We start from the raw sequence: 15716 nt of genomic DNA, 5'->3' as shown, positions 1-15716 counted from the left end.
CTCACCCTCTGAGTGAATCCCCCTTCTGCACAGAAAAGTTCCAGCGTTGGAATTGGCTCTCACTCCCTCCCCGTGAGCGGCTTTTTCAGGGCGCAGGGGTGGCCCGGAGATTCTGCCTTTGGCCCACACAAAGGCCTCTGACTCTGCCTCTCTGTGGGACAACCCGGGCGCCCACTCCCGGGGCTTTGGAAGGAATCTCTCACCCACTATCTGCGTGCGCCGACCAGAGGATCGGGGAAAATGGCTGCACTTGTCTCTCTTTGTCTGGGTTTGGCACGAGTGTTAGCTTGTATTGCCCGGGTTGCTACAGGAACAGTTTTTTCCTCGGCTTGGATCTCCGTGCCATAGCCTGGTTCAACCGTTTGTGCCGCGGCCTGGATCTATTCACCCCCTTTGCCCGCCTCAGTTTTTATATTCGCAGTTCCCAGTGAAAGCCACCCTGTTTAGGTTAGTGAGGAAGGTGGAGCATTTCTTACTCCCTATTTCCTTCGGGGTTTGATTATATATTTAGCCAATTTTTCTCTCGACCATACTTTCGGGTGTATTGCGAAACATCTGGAGGCTCCAAGGATAGGTTTTTCTGTTTCTGGTTGAAGATCTTGTTGAGTTTTGGGGGATATTTATTGGTATCACTTCCTATCGCACCATTACTCTGACATCATCTCCCATAGTTTTTCATAGTATTCTACAATAATACTTTGTATATCTATGATATCTCTGTGGTGATTTCTCCTCTTTCATTTTGGATTTTGTTTATATGAGTCTTTTCTCTTTTTTCCTTAGTGAGTCTTGCCAAGGGTTTGTCAATTATGTTGATCTTTTCAAAGAACCAGCTCCTTCTTTTATTGATTCATTCTATAGTTTTTCTGTTCTCTATTTCATTTATTTCTGATCTGGTTTTTATTATTTCCTCTCTTCTGCTGGTGTTGGGTTACCTTTGTTTTTCTTTTTCTAGTTCCTTAAGATATGAAGTTAAGTGTTTTACTTGGGTTCTCTCTTGTTTGTTCATATAAGCCTGTAGTGACATGAACTTCCCTCTTATTACTGCTTTTGCTCCATCCCAGAGATTCTGATATGTGGTATTGTCATTTTCGTCTGTCTGTATCTATCTCTGCTTTTATTTCTTCTTTGACCCACTCATATTTTAGAGGTATGTTGTTTAATTTCCATATTTTTGTGGGTTCGTTTACTTCCTTTTTGCAGTTGAATTCTAGTTTCAATGCTTTATGGTCAGAAAATATGCTTGGTATAATGTAAATCTTTCTGAATTTTTATGTTAATTTTCTGACCCAACATATGGTCAATTCTTAAGAATGTTCCATATACACTGGAGAAAAATGTATACTCTGGTGTTTTGGGATAAAATGTCCTGTAAATGTCTATCGTATCCAATTGTTCCAGTGTTGGGTGAGAGGGCGATCTGGCTGCCACATGTCACCCCATTGATTGCCAGGGTTGATTCGGCTGATCTGTCCGGCTAGGCAGGTGTCCCCTTCCTCCCTCACCACTCCACGTGCATCCCTCCCAAAGCTGCATGCTTGGTTGAAGAGGACGACCTTCCTCAATAGAGGAGAGGACCGTCCTTCGGTCAAGGGTATACAAGTAGCTGTGCTCCCTTGCTAGAACCTCCAAACAAGTCTCAAGCTCAATTGTTCCAGTGTTTTGTTTAAGGCTGATATTTTTTTATTGATTTTCTGTTTGAGTGAATGATCTAGAGCTGTCAGCGGTGTATTGATGTCTCCAAGTATGATTGTATTTTTGTCAGTTTTTGTTTTTAGGTCAGTCAGTAGCTGTCTTATATATTTTGGTGCTCCTTGGTTTGGTGCATATATATTAAGAAGTGTTATCTCTTCTTGATTCAATGTCCCCTTTATCATTATGAAATGACCATCTTTGTGATTACCTTTGCTGTGTTGTAGTCAGCACTGTTAGATATGAGTATGGCTACACTTGCTTTTCTTTGGATATTATTTGCTTGGAGAATCGTTTTCCAACCTTTTACTTTAAATTTGTTTTTATCCTTGTAGCTTAGATGTGTTTCTTGAAGGCAGCATACAGTCGGATTTTCTTTTTTAATCCATTCTGCTACTCTGTGTCTTTTTATTGGTGAGTTCAATCCATTTACATTTAGTGTAATTATTGACACTTGAGGGTTTCCTATTGCTATTTTATATATTGCTTTCTGATAGCACTGTATCCTGTTTGGTTCTTCTCTTTTGTTTTTCTGTCATTTGTTTTTGTTTGGTTGTATCTCATAGTTCTTTTCTCTGTTTCTTCTTTTTTTAAGCCATGCGTTTCTGTGGTGGTTTTTTCATGGGTGGTTACCATTGAGTAATAGAAAGTATATATATTATATTTATTGTAGTATATTAATTATCTCATGAGTGCTTCTGCCCTCTGTCCTCCATTGCTACTGTTAATCTTTGTCCTCTCCCCTTTTTTGTTTTTGTTGTCACAGATTAATCTTGTTTTTATTGTGATCTTGATGGAGCTTTTACTCTAATTTTGTTTTGTTTTGTTCTTTGTATCTGGTCGGATAACCCCCTTTAGTATTTCCTGAAGTGAGGTTTTCGGCTGATAAATTCCCTCATCTATTCTGTATCTGTGAATGTTTTTATTTCTCCTTCATATTTTTTTTTGTATTTTTTCTGAAGCTGGAAATGGGGAGAGACAGTCAGACAGACTCCCACATGTGCCCGACCGGGATCCACCCGGCATGCCCACCAGGGGGCGATGCTCTGCCCCTCCTGGGCATCGCCATATTGCGACCAGAGCCACTCTAGCGCCTGAGGCAGAGGCCACAGAGCCATCCCCAGCGCCCGGGCCATCTTCGCTCCAATGGAGCCTCGGCTGCGGGAGGGGAAGAGAGAGACAGAGAGGAAGGAGAGGGGGAGGGGTGGAGAAGCAGATGGGCGCTTCTCCTGTGTGCCCTGGCCGGGAATCGAACCCGGGACTTCTGCACTCCAGGCCGACGCTCTACCACTGAGCCAACCAGCCAGGGCTCTCCTTCATATTTGAAGGATAGCTTTGATGGACATAGTATTCTTGGCTGGAAGTTCCTCTTTTTCAGAACTTTAAATATTGGAGTCCACTCTCTTCTGGCTTGTAGAGTTTCTGCTGAGAAATCTGATGATAACCTAATGGGCCTTCCTTTATATGTTGTATTCTTCTTTTCCCTGGCTGTCTTGAGGACTTTTTCTTTGTCATTGGTTTGTGATAATTTCATTATGATGTGTCTTGGAGTAGGTTTGTTTGGGTTAAGATAACCTGGTGTTCTGTTTGCTTCTTGAATTTGAGGCTCTAATTCATTCCACAGGCTTGGGAAGTTCTCATCTATTACTTGTTTGAATATGTTCTCCATTCTATTTTCTCTCTCTTCTCTTTCTGATATACCCATTATTCTTATGTTGCTCTTTCTGATGGAGTCAGACAATTCCTGTAGGGCTTTCTCATTTTTTAAAATTCATGAGTCTCCTCTTCTGTCTGTAGTATCTCTAGTTGCCTGTCTCTATGTTACTAATTCTCTGCTCTGTATGGCCTGTTCTATTAGCTAAGCTTGTTACCTTGTTTTTCAGTTCATGTATTGAGTTTTTCATCCTTGTTTGGTTCATTTTTATAGTTTCAATTTCCTTGGTGATGTATTCTTTTTGTTCATTGAATTGTTTTTTGAGCACTCTAAATTACATTTCTGTGCTTTCTTGTATTTACCTGAGTATTTTTAGGACTTCAATTTTTAATTCTCTGTCATTTAACTCCAAGGTTTCCAAGCAATTGAAATTTTTTTTCTAGAGATTTTTCCTCATCTATCTGAGCTACATGTCTGTCTTTTGTATCCATGATATTTGATTTCTTTTTCCTTAATGGCATTTGAGAGTGGTATTGTTAGTAACACTAATAAGAGGTGACTAAGAAAAACAATTGAAAAAATACTGTGAAAAATAAAAATTCTATTGTGCTAAGAGGAACAAAAACTACATAGAATGGAGAGCCAGAATTGGCAGGAAATTACAAAGAAATAAGAAATGAAGTAAAAAACACAGAAAATGCCACAAAGAAAAAATATGATTCCAGTAGAAAATAATTTGTAAATGACAATCAAATGAGAGAAAAAGTGAAAGAGAAAAGAAGAAAAAAGAAAAAAAAAGTTAAGGTTTCTTGGATGTAACCCTCATAAAAACCAACAACAACAAAAAAAACCAAACCCCACACAAAACCAGGAATGGAAAATGTAACACCTATGGGTAATGAAGTTCCAAATGAAAAGGAAAGAATAAGACGGAAAGAAGATAAAATGACCACGATGGAAAATAAAGGTGAAAAGTACAAGAAAAAATGGGAAAAAGTTATAGAAAATGTTATTTTTTCCTGGTTTTGAGATATATATATTTCTTTTTTTTTTTTTTTTTTCATTTTTCTGAAGCTGGAAACGGGGAGAGACAGTCAGACAGACTCCCGCATGTGCCCGACCGGGATCCACCCGGCGCGCCCACCATGGGGCGACGCTCTGCCCACCAGGGGGCGATGCTCTGCCCATCCTGGGCATCGCCATATTGCGACCAGAGCCACTCTAGCGCCTGAGGCAGAGGCCACAGAGCCATCCCCAGCGCCCGGGCCATCTTTGCTCCAATGGAGCCTTGGCTGCGGGAGGGGAAGAGAGAGACAGAGAGGAAAGCGCGGCGGAGGGGTGGAGAAGCAAATGGGCGCTTCTCCTGTGTGCCCTGGCCGGGAATCGAACCCGGGTCCTCCGCACGCTAGGCCGACGCTCTACCGCTGAGCCAACCGGCCAGGGCGAGATATATATATTTCTAAGTGATATATATATATATATATATATATATATATATATATATATATAATCAGAAATCGTTTTCTCTTTTTTTTTTATTCTTGGCAGGTGGCACTGTACCACAGGTTTTTCCCTTGTGGCACTCTTGAGTAAAGATTTGCAGTTGATGTGTTGCTATGGTGATGATGTAAGCCAGGCCTCAGTCCTGTTGGTAGGCGGGGCTTGTGAAGGTTTGTAGCTCTGACAATGGCAGAGTCAGTTTTCCTGGTGCCTCTCCCCACGTCTCTCTCTCCTGATCAAGCAGCCTGGGGACCCAGCTGTGAAGTTGCCTCAGCCACTGGTTGCAGAGCAAGAGGCTGTAAGAGCTGCCAAGTTCACCTTCCAGCCCCGCTCAAAGCACAGTTCTGCGTAAGGCTTTGTCAACCAGAGCCACCAGCGTAAGCAGGCAGGGCTGGGAGCCGATTGCTGTTCAGATGCCTTTCTAAGGCATGTATAGTATGCCTCAGTGCTCTGTGGGTCTAATCTCCACAGGCTTTTCCCTTGTGCCCTGTTTGGTAGCCCACAGCAGGCTGCTTGTGTGCCCAGCGCCCAGCCCCCAAAACTTCCACAGTGCTCTCTGAGGTCTGCTCTGCAGGAATACACTTTGTAACCTGTATTGGCTGGCAGACATGCCCCAACCAGACAGGTCCAGGCCTAGGGGTCCCGGCCCTTGTGCACCTCCCGTGCTGTTGGTTGGGGAGCCAGGACCACACAGAAACTCTGGCTACAGCCCATGCAGATGTCCACTGCTGACACTCTTGGGCTTAGCCCCTCTGCCTGTGAATGCACACGCCCATGCCAGGGGCGCCAGGTGGAGCCACTCGCACACCATCCACAATCGCAGACCGGGAGTGAACAAAGCCCAAAGCTGCTCTGGCGCCGGCCTCCATAGGCAACCCACTTGCCCACCTCCACCGGAGTCTGCCACTCACGGTAGCTGCACATCCGCAATCTCAGACTGAGCTGCAGGTGCACTCTCTCCTCCACTTGATTGTTCGCCCTAGCCCAGCTTCTTCCCTCGCCCCTAACCCTCCTTTCCTCTCATTTCCAAGCAAAAGTGGCCCTTCCTCAGGTCAGTGAGGAAAGTGGAATACTCCATTTTCCGTCTTATTTCCTTCAGAGTGGATTATATATTCAGCCACCTTTTCGCCCAGTCATACCTTTGTCTGGTGTGTGTATATTGCAGGTGCTCCTGAGATTGTTTTTCTGTCTCTAGTTGTTGAAACTTTTGAAATTTCAGGGGAAGATATCAGAAGCACCCCTCATGGCGCCATTTCTCTGATGTCACTCTCAAGACTTTTTGAAATGAATAATCATATTAACCTCAGAGAAGTAACCTAGGATACTTTGTGTGAATGTGGTAATGAAACCCCCAGACAGATATTAGTAAATCTGGAAATAGTCCAGAGGAGAGAAAGTAACATAATCAAAGAGAAGAAGCAACTGATGTTTTAAAAAAGACTAAAGGGATAAAGAAACTCTTGTCTGGAAAAAGAGAAGTGTCAAGAGCAGCAGCAATAGCATAATAATGATGGGTAACATTTATTGAGTGCTCACTGTGTGCGAGATTATTCTAAATAGCTTATATGGGCCCTGGCTGCCTGGCTCAGTCGATTGGAGTATTGTCCCTGAAACACCAACATTGCAAATTTTGATCCCTGGTCAAGGCACATACAGGAAGCAATCAATGAATATACAACTGAGTGAATGCTTCCTCCCCATTTCTCTCTCTACCTATCTAGAATCAATGTAGGCATAATAAAAAAGGAAAAACCCCTATTAAACAGCATATCTATCATCTCAATTCTGACAACAATTTTATCAGTAAGTACTTTTATTATCTCCACTTTTCAGATGCGAAAGTGAGGCATAGTGAAGTTAAGTAACTTTCCAATCTCTCAGATGTAATAAAGGAGAAGCCAGTATTCAAACCCAATCTAACTCTAGAGCACATACTTTTAAAAAAAATTGTATTTAGAAAATTAAATTTGCCCTTGCTGGTGGGCTCAGTGGTAGAGCATCAGCCCAGTGTGTGGAAATCCCAGGTTCACTTCCCAGTCCCAGTACACAGGAGCAGTGACCATATGCTTCTCCACCCTTCCCCTTCCCTTCTTTCTTTTTTTCTCTCTTCCCTTCCCGCAGCCATGCTTTATCTCAAGTGCTGAAATAGCTTGGTTGCCAAGCAATGGAGCAGCGGCCCCAGATGGTCAGAGCATCACTCTGTAGGGGGCTTGCCAGGTAGACCCAGATCAGGGCACATGCAGGAATCTGTCTTTCTGCCTCCTTGCCTCCCTGCCTCTCACTTAACAAAAAGAAAAGAAAAAAAGAAAATTAAATTTAATGGGGTGACATTGATCAATAAGGGTACATAGGTTTCAAGTAAACATTTCTATAGCATTTGAACTATTGATTGTGTTGAATACTCATCACCCAAAGTCAAATCATTTTCCATGTAGGTATATTTGTCCCCCTTTTCTCTCCTCCCCCCTTCCACAATCCCCCCCCCCCACACAACCACTTCACTTTTATCTATAGGCAGTTTTAACAATAGTAGTATGGGCCTTCTAGCAAACAAAATTTAAAGATATGTATCAAGTAACCACAGTTTTGTTTACTGAGATTCAAAACTCAAAATACCAAGACACCACTAATGCTTTAAGAATACATTGTTTTGTTGTTAGAATTTCTTACACTGAGCACACATCACTTTTGTAAAGAAAAATGTTAACTGGATGCTATTTCAATATAAATATTGAAAATCTTAGTTTACCCAGAAGGTAATAAATTTTTAGAATTTGTTACCTATAGAGGCCACAATAAATATACACAGTTTGAAGAAACATTTAGTGCCCATGATAGCTATGAACATTTTATAGATACCTATCACAGTCAGGAATGTATTCCTAGGGAAAGTGGAGTTTTTTAGCCACTTAGTAAAGGACAGAGTATATGTGTAGGAAATGAAGACATGGATGAGTGGTGTATGACACATGGTGAACTCATCTACTTGGGTGGCATGCAACAAAGTTAATTAACTTGAAGAAAATTCTAGAATTGCAGTGGTTTCTCTATTCAACAGATTATCCTAGGGAAACAAGATGAGTCTTTCTAAATAGCATCTGGGTATGAAACTCTTTAAAGAATGGATTAGTAAAAAATATACATATTCATAACACATAGACACAGAAAACAAGGTGGCAATAACCAGAGGGAAAAGGGGTGGGGGCAAGGTGAAGGTCGACAAAAACGGAGGGAAATGGGGATGGAAAAAGACTTTGTTGGGGTGAAGGGTGCACAATGTGGTATGCAGATGGTGTTATATTGAGTTGTACACTTGAAACCTGTATGGTTTTTCAAATCAATGTCATCCCAATAAATTCAACTAATAAAAGATAAATAAATTGCAATTTAAATTCACAATCAAAAAATAAAAATTGTGATCCTCACCTTTAATAACATCAACATCATTTATCCACTATGTATATTTGAAATGACTGTTTCTCTGGGAAAACTAAAGGCATTTTGGGGGTCACCTTTCCTGAGGTTTGACTCTTGTTCTAAGAGTCCATGAAAACAATGGTGCCATTAGATGTACATTGCAGCTTTGGGATTAACTTTGACCAATGTATGAGTGGACCCAAGGCACTTACTTGAATGAAACAGTCTGCGGTAACTGTGACAAAAAATACCTTGGCTTCCCATTGGGCTGGAATCTACAGATAAGACAATTAAAATCTCACTCCATGAATAGGAGCTAACCACTTATTTGTAGAAAATTGAAACCAGCCTAGTTTCTTCTAGTTTCTTTTGCCCTCAGTACATGAGTAAGTGATTCAAAGGAAGAGAGTGGGAATGCATTTTAAGAGGGTAATGGAGAAAACAAAATTTAATGGCTGGACACAGGTCACTTCCCTGAAGACTAGGATAATGTATTAGTGGTTTATACAAATACCTGTATCAGATTTCATACTGGCTTTTTTTTTAATCTCGTTCTTTTAAAAGAGAGAAACAAAATCTCAACTCCTTTAAGAAACCTAATCACTTTCTGCTTCAGATAAATTAATATTACAAAAGGCATTTTAATAGTGTGCCTGAAAAGGGTAATTTCAATTTGATCATTATCAAAGCCAAAACAAAATGTTAGGAGGTTTTATTTTTTTTCAACTATCTTTTCTATCTTGTAACCTCCCAGGGGAGAAGAAGGAAGTACTTTTCTGTCCCATACAGAGAGATTATTTCCTGGTTCTCCCTGATTGTGACATTTATAAATAGAAATACATTTGTAAAAAATACACTGTACTTGACATTGATCAAGTACCATGTCAAACCTTGACTTAGAGGTGAAAAAATTGTAGAGTTCTCAGAGAAAAATAGTGACCATAATTTAATGGCTTGGAAAATTAGATCCAGGGCAAAAACTATATTGTCCTGTAGAGTTGAGGAAATCTGATAATTCTTGGAAGCCTTCTTCTATCTTTTAGTTTTTTTATCTTTGAGGAAGCTCAACTATATCAGAAAATGTTAGTTATCTGCTTTACCAGGCGGTGGCACAATGGATAAAGTCTGGGCCTGGCTTCCTTGAGTGTGGGCTTATCCGGCCTGAGTATGGGATTGCTGTGGGATCATAGACATGACCCATGGTCGCTGGCTTGAAGCCCAAGGTCGCTGGCTTGAGCAAGGGGTCACTGGCTTGGCTGGAGTCCCCCAAGTCAAGGCACACATGAAACAGTAATCAATGAACAACTAAGGTGCTGCAATGAGGAATTAATGCTTCTCATCTCTGTCCCTTCCTTTCTGTCTGTCCCTCTCCCTCTGTCTCTTTCTGACAAATAAAAAGTGTTAATTATCGATTGAAGGGTTATCAAAAGTTAAGAGAACATATGGAGAATTTTGAACCCAATTCAAATTCATAGAAATGGTCTCCATAAAGATCCTTTCAAATAAGGGTATATCCTTCCCCATTCTTTCCCATAATTTATTATTTCATTTAGTATTTCTTTGAATGCCTACCATGTGACAGGCAATTTCTAGATATAGACAGAAATATCTGTCCTCTTGGAGCTTACATTCCAGTGGGGTAAGAGGAAAGTAAACAATAACACAACAAATATAATAAATACATAAATCATAGCATTTGATGGGCAATAAAAATAGAGCAGGCTAAGGGGATCAGGAATAGGAAGATTGCAAATTTAGAATATGTGGTCAGGATTGGCAACTTAAAGCAAGTGAGAGTGAGTAAACTGATGCAGCTAAAAGGTAGAATTCTGACTGGGTTGAGGGAAAGAATTTTGACCATACTGTGCATTTACCTTGTGATATGCAGTTTACAACCCTGTGCCAGTCAGTCGGCTCTGGAGGAGTTGGTGCTGAGTCTGGAAAAAAGGGGGGCATATTAAGTCTGAAGTGCCAGAGGATAGAAATAAATGATCAACAAGCAATTGGAAAAACAGGTCTGGAGCTAGGGAGATACAATGAGTTAGAAAGGTCAAGTTGGAATCACAGTAATATCTGTGGTGGCTGAAGCAATGGCAATGAATAGGAAAGCTCGCAAAGAAGAGCCCAGTGAAAGGAGGTCAAGGGGAGCACCTCACTATTGAATGTCTACATATTAGGAGATAAAGACAGAAAAATCATGAAATGAGAGGGTATTTTATTCCAATCACAGAGAGAGTAAGACAGAGACAGGATGAGCCTGTCTTACTAGCATCCTTATATTCCTCCCCCTTCATTTCTACCTAAATGTAAACCGGTTCTCTTCATGACAAAACACTCACGCTGTGCTATACCCCTGTGGGCATGAGTCATTCTTAAAGCCCATTTGAGGGTTAGGCAAGGGAACTAACTGTTGCTGATAATCCCCCTGAGCATGCCAAATACCGTTTTCCTTTGTACCCCATCCGCCTCCTCGCTTTCTCACTTTTGCCTCCTCCCATAGTACCGGTTCCCAAATGGTTGTGTTGAAATTCATGGGAGTCTGAAAGACCAGAGAAACAGGCTTTATTGAAAGGAAGAAAGGAACCCTGCGGGCACTTCTCCCGGGGAGAAGGGTGCTGGTTACAGACTAGGGGCGAGTTATATAGTATTTGGGAGAGCCTGAGGGGATACTGAAGCAAAAGCCCTGATATGTCCAGAATGCTCCTCCTTGGGGGGCTTCGATCATGTGGGTGTTGAATCAAAAGTCTTGGTATGTCCGGAGCCCCTTTTGGAATTCCTCTGTCTCAGGGGCGATAGTCCAGTAAGAGTGAGGTCTGAGATAAGTGGAACATCAAGCGGGCAGTTTGGAATACACATATCTATCATTTCTCAGCTGAAAGGCAGCTATTAATTTTATAATATATGGTGAGGGGTGATGAGAAAGAGGAGAAAAAATTGGAAAATTATTGCTTCTTCTGGAGAGAACTCAAGATGGCAATCTTGCCAAGCCAAGTCCCTCATCCAGTTAAGGAGGTTGTCAATTTCCATGCTGTAAGGTCTGAACCAGGTGATGTCTCCAAAAACCTGAGTGAGGAAGTAAAAAAAAAAATTGCGAGGTAATAATTGTTAGTTGCTTTCTGCAAGTGCCAAGTGTACAGAGTGACATGGTGATAGATACATGGTCTCCTGGTTGAGCCTCATGAGACGTGCTGGTCTGGTTCCTCTTGAATTGGAGGACATGTGGAGATTTTTAGAGACAGGAAACCTGTTGATGTAAGTTTTTAGAAGGACTGAATATGTGTGGTTGAAAAGGAAGGGAGTTTGGAGAACATACAGGAGGGAACTTCTTGGGCTGAGGGGTGGCTTCTTCCTGCTGTCATCCCTACCTATTTGATATTTCCCTCGTGAAGTTCTCCTTGGGGTATTGGGGAATAGGAGTGTAAGAGCATTTGATTGTAGGTAATCCTAGAGATTTCTCTCATCCGGTCCTATAGAAACTTGATAAAGAAAGAGGCAAGTATTTGGAGATTAGGAATGCAGAAATAAGGAGGGTTGTATAGCGGGGGTGAAAGTTCTACCATGGTAAAGTTAGAGATATTCTTTCCTGGCAGCCCTGGAGAGAGCAGTTAGCATTAGCTAAAAGAAATGTTTCATGTCCATTTGTAGGCTCTTCTTCAGCCAAGAAGACCCAGCGGTCTTGTCCTCTTACTATGTGAAGGGTAAAAAGACTGAAAAGCATTAAGAGGTGAATGCTATTCATTCTCCTAGTTCTTCAGGGTTAGGGGACCTGTAAGGGTTAAAAGATAGGATTTAGGAGGTTTGCTGATATAGGGTTTCAGTTTTTTCTGTTTCACGAGGGCAGGTTTCAGGGTTGGTGTGTTGGGTTAGGTAGATTTTTCCAATTTTCTGATTCGCAAAGGTCTGCATGTGGTTCTGTAAGAAACTAGTGAACAAACCTAAGAGGCAGGGTCTAAAAGTTAGGAAAATAAATAGGAGAGTGAGTGGACCAATGAAAGGCAATAGTCAAGACACCCTGTTTGTGTGAAACCACTGATTCCATGTTTATGAATTCGCTGGGCTTGAGAGAGAGAGAGAGAGAGAGAGAGAGAGAGAGAGAGAGCGAGCTAATAGGAATAAGATAGGGAAGTAGCCAGTCCCCCTACCCCTAGACCTACTTTTATAGAAATTTTTAAAGCAACAAGAAGAGAAATTACCTGTATAGCTCGTTTGGTCCTTAAATTGACGGCTAGTGTATTAGGAACTGGAAGAGGCTCAAGGGGTAGGATTAGGTTGATATTTGGGGTGAGACAGATTAGGTACAGGTTTCTGTACAATTAGTAAGGAGATACATATAGGTGTTGGTCTCATACGAGTAGAAAGCCCCTGATTGGGTGAGGTAGGCTGAGAGGTGAATAGAGAATAGAAAGACAAGGGGTTGGTTTCATTTCTCTGTTTCTGAGCTCCAGATGGTCAGGGTAGAGGAGTCGTCCCAATAAGTGGGGAGAGTAGAGGATTGTTAGCTAGGGTGACTGATTAAACATTCTTTGAAAACCAGTTTTCTGTACAAATTCTTTTTTTCTCGGTACAAATCTCTTACAACCTGCACAAACCTTCTACAACTTACATAAACTTTCTTTCATGCACTTTCTTATCCAGAAATAACTGGCCTTCAATAACAACTTGCTTTTCCTTTTTCTTTCAAAAGTATTTCCATACCTTATACCTTCTATTATCAAAACCATACAATTACTTTCTAGTCAGAACTCTTGATTTAAAAATATTTAACCTTAGTGATAATTAAGTTGACTTTCTTTTTATCCTAGTTTTCCTTTTCCCAAAGCCTGATTAAAAGAGTCCTTAGTTTTTTTCATATATTTGCCATACGTAGACCAACCAGCTTCAGGTTTGTGATTGGAGTAAGGCATGCCGTTTTTCTACTTTAGCAGCAGTTGGGAGTTGTCAGGATCACAATGTGTGGACCTGTCCATGTGAAAATCAGTCCTTGGGTGATGTAATGCTGGAAGTGCCTCTTGGACAGTCTTTGAACAGTTTGCTGAGTAACCTATAAATCCTGAAAGTACTTAGGGAAAGGGTGGTTACATTTCTACACTTTGCAGTTAGAGTTTAAGTCCTATTGACCACTGCTTCTAGCTGGAATTAGCAGCAGGTCCCAGCCTATAATAGGCATGGGTCATTGAGATAAGAGGAATAAAGGAGATACTATGCATTAAATAAAGTAACAAAATCAGACTGTCAATACCCACAGTAGAGATCTTTGAGGGATAAATAAAACTTAAATATTCAAGCGAGGCATAGTAGATGGCCTTGTGTTTACAAGAAATGAGATTAGCTTATCTGCTACTTGGAAGAAATACCTTAGGCTTGTGAACGATGTCCTTCAGCATGCTGGGCAAGGTCAGGTCACAGGTAGCTGGAGCAGGGCTAGGAGAGACTGAACCCTCCCTCCATGGTGCAAGGGGGCAGCTTACCTTCTCATGTCCCTCTTTCCACAGCAGAGGTGTGTCCCTTGATGGGGCCAGGAAGCCTGGCAGGCTTCAGTTCAATGGCCTTTTTTCCATTCTTGAAGTAGAGCCCTGATGAAATCCTATGAAGCCCCTTAGGGTGCTGGAGCCAAAGGCTGGTATTTCCTGATTTCTTTTGGGCCTTATTTTCCTTTTCTGTTACTTCTTTGGTCATTATATACCTTAAAAGTCATGCTCAGAAGATCTCACTGAGGGGCTTGACTAAGAGAGCAAAATAGGGATTTAGTGTTTAAAGAAGCCTATTAGACTGAGGAAAGAAAAGATTTGATCTGTGGTGGTAGGTGATTGGAGACTGTGGAGGGTCTGAGTTTGATCTAGGGTGAGACTTCAGGTGGTGGGGGTTAAGGCAATGCCTAGATAGACTAGGGACTGAGAATGAAGTTGAGCCTTAGCAGAAAAGACAGGATATCCCTTCATAGTGAGGAAGTTAAGAAGGGTGGTAATGTGTCTCCTTGAGGCAGGCAGGGAGGGGCTGCAGAGGAATAGATTATCTACATATTGTAAGAGCATACTAGTTTTGAGATTGCATGCTGTTAAATCCTGAGCTAGTGCCTGCCCAAAGAGGTGTGGGCTGTTTCTGATCCCCTGGGGTAAAATAGTCCATGTAAGTTGCTGGGCTGCATTAGTGTCTGGGTAAAGGCAAACAGAAAGTAAGAGTCAGGGTGTAGAAGAATGGTAAAGAAGGCATTCTTGAGGTTTAGGATTGTGAATGAATGGTGTTTGAGAAAATGTGTGACAGTAACTTGTAGAGATTAGGGACCACTGGATGGAGGGGAATTACTGCCTCATTGATTAGGTGTGAGTCTTGTATGAGGCGATAAGCCCCTAAAGGTTTTGAATAGGAAGGGTGGGCGTATTGCAGTGAGAGTCCATGGGGATGAGTCAACTTGGTTTAAGAGGTGGGTAATTATTGGTTTAAAACCTTAGAAACAGACACTGTTACACATTAAACAAAGACTTCACATATTATGAATTAAGGAATTTAAATGAGCGCACCTTACTTGTTTCAATTAAAATTAAACTAGAGGTATTTTCTGACAAACAAAGAGACAAGACGGATTACTTACTCACATAGCTTAATATACAATTCTGCTTTTTAAGTTTTTCGAGATGGCAGGGAGTTGCCAGCATAGAGGGGAGGAAGAGAGAAAGCAGACAGATGGACAGTGTGAGCAGCTGGATGGAAAGAAGGAAGGTCAGAATCTGCAAGAGGAGGAGGAGGAGGTTAAAGTATTGGTGTGGTGCCACGTGGTCAGAGGAGTCAAAAGGATTTAGAGCTTTGAGGATAGGGGAGAGGACGAGGAGAAAAGAGGCACAGTGACAGTTTGTAAGGAGGGAAGAGAGGTCAGAGATGAGACAGGCACTGCAGCCAGAGCCTCAGCTTCTAAGGAGGGGGGAGGGGACGAAGAATACAGTGGAGAAGGGAGAGGCCCCGGCCAGCAGGGGAGGAGAAAGAGAGACTGGTGAATGAGAAAACAGGATTTAGTGAAGGGAAGGGTCTTTCTGGAGGGAAGAGACTCCAGCAAAAAAGATTTGCTGAGGGAGTAGAGAGGGGTCCCAAGAGAGGGGTGCCCCAGGGGTCAGGCAGGAGAAGGAGAGAGTTGGGAGTCCACGGAGAAGGAAAGATTAGGAGCAGAGGTTTTAGGTGAGGTTTCTTTGGCCAAAATAGCCTGCATTTTAGACAGAAGGCACAGAAATTAAGGACAGGAGAGAAGGGAGAAGAAAAGCCTGCAAGTAAGGAATCTCTGATGCCCTCCCTGTCTGGTGGAAGAAATTGTCAAGATCTCTTAGGATATTGTAATCAAATGTCCCATTTTCAGGCCAATGGGAGTCATTGTCTAGTCTGTACTGAGGCCATGCCGTGTTACAGAAGAAGATTAATTTCTTCGATTTGAGGTCTGAGAGACCGAGTTTGGTGAGGTTTTTTATGA

The 15716-nt window shown here is 41.9% G+C and overlaps 1 non-coding gene across 1 annotated transcript; it reads right to left on the bottom strand.

Moving 5' to 3' along the window:
- Positions 1-2926: 2926 nt before the first annotated feature.
- On the bottom strand, positions 2927-3002 carry TRNAS-GGA (transfer RNA serine (anticodon GGA)). Its single transcript has one exon. It is a non-coding gene; the product is annotated as a tRNA-Ser (tRNA).
- Between the last annotated feature and the right edge of the window lie 12714 nt (positions 3003-15716).

This window comes from Saccopteryx leptura, chromosome X, assembly GCF_036850995.1.
Source record: "Saccopteryx leptura isolate mSacLep1 chromosome X, mSacLep1_pri_phased_curated, whole genome shotgun sequence".
Classification (NCBI taxonomy): domain Eukaryota; kingdom Metazoa; phylum Chordata; class Mammalia; order Chiroptera; family Emballonuridae; genus Saccopteryx; species Saccopteryx leptura.
This window is presented reverse-complemented; position numbering and strand designations above follow the sequence as displayed.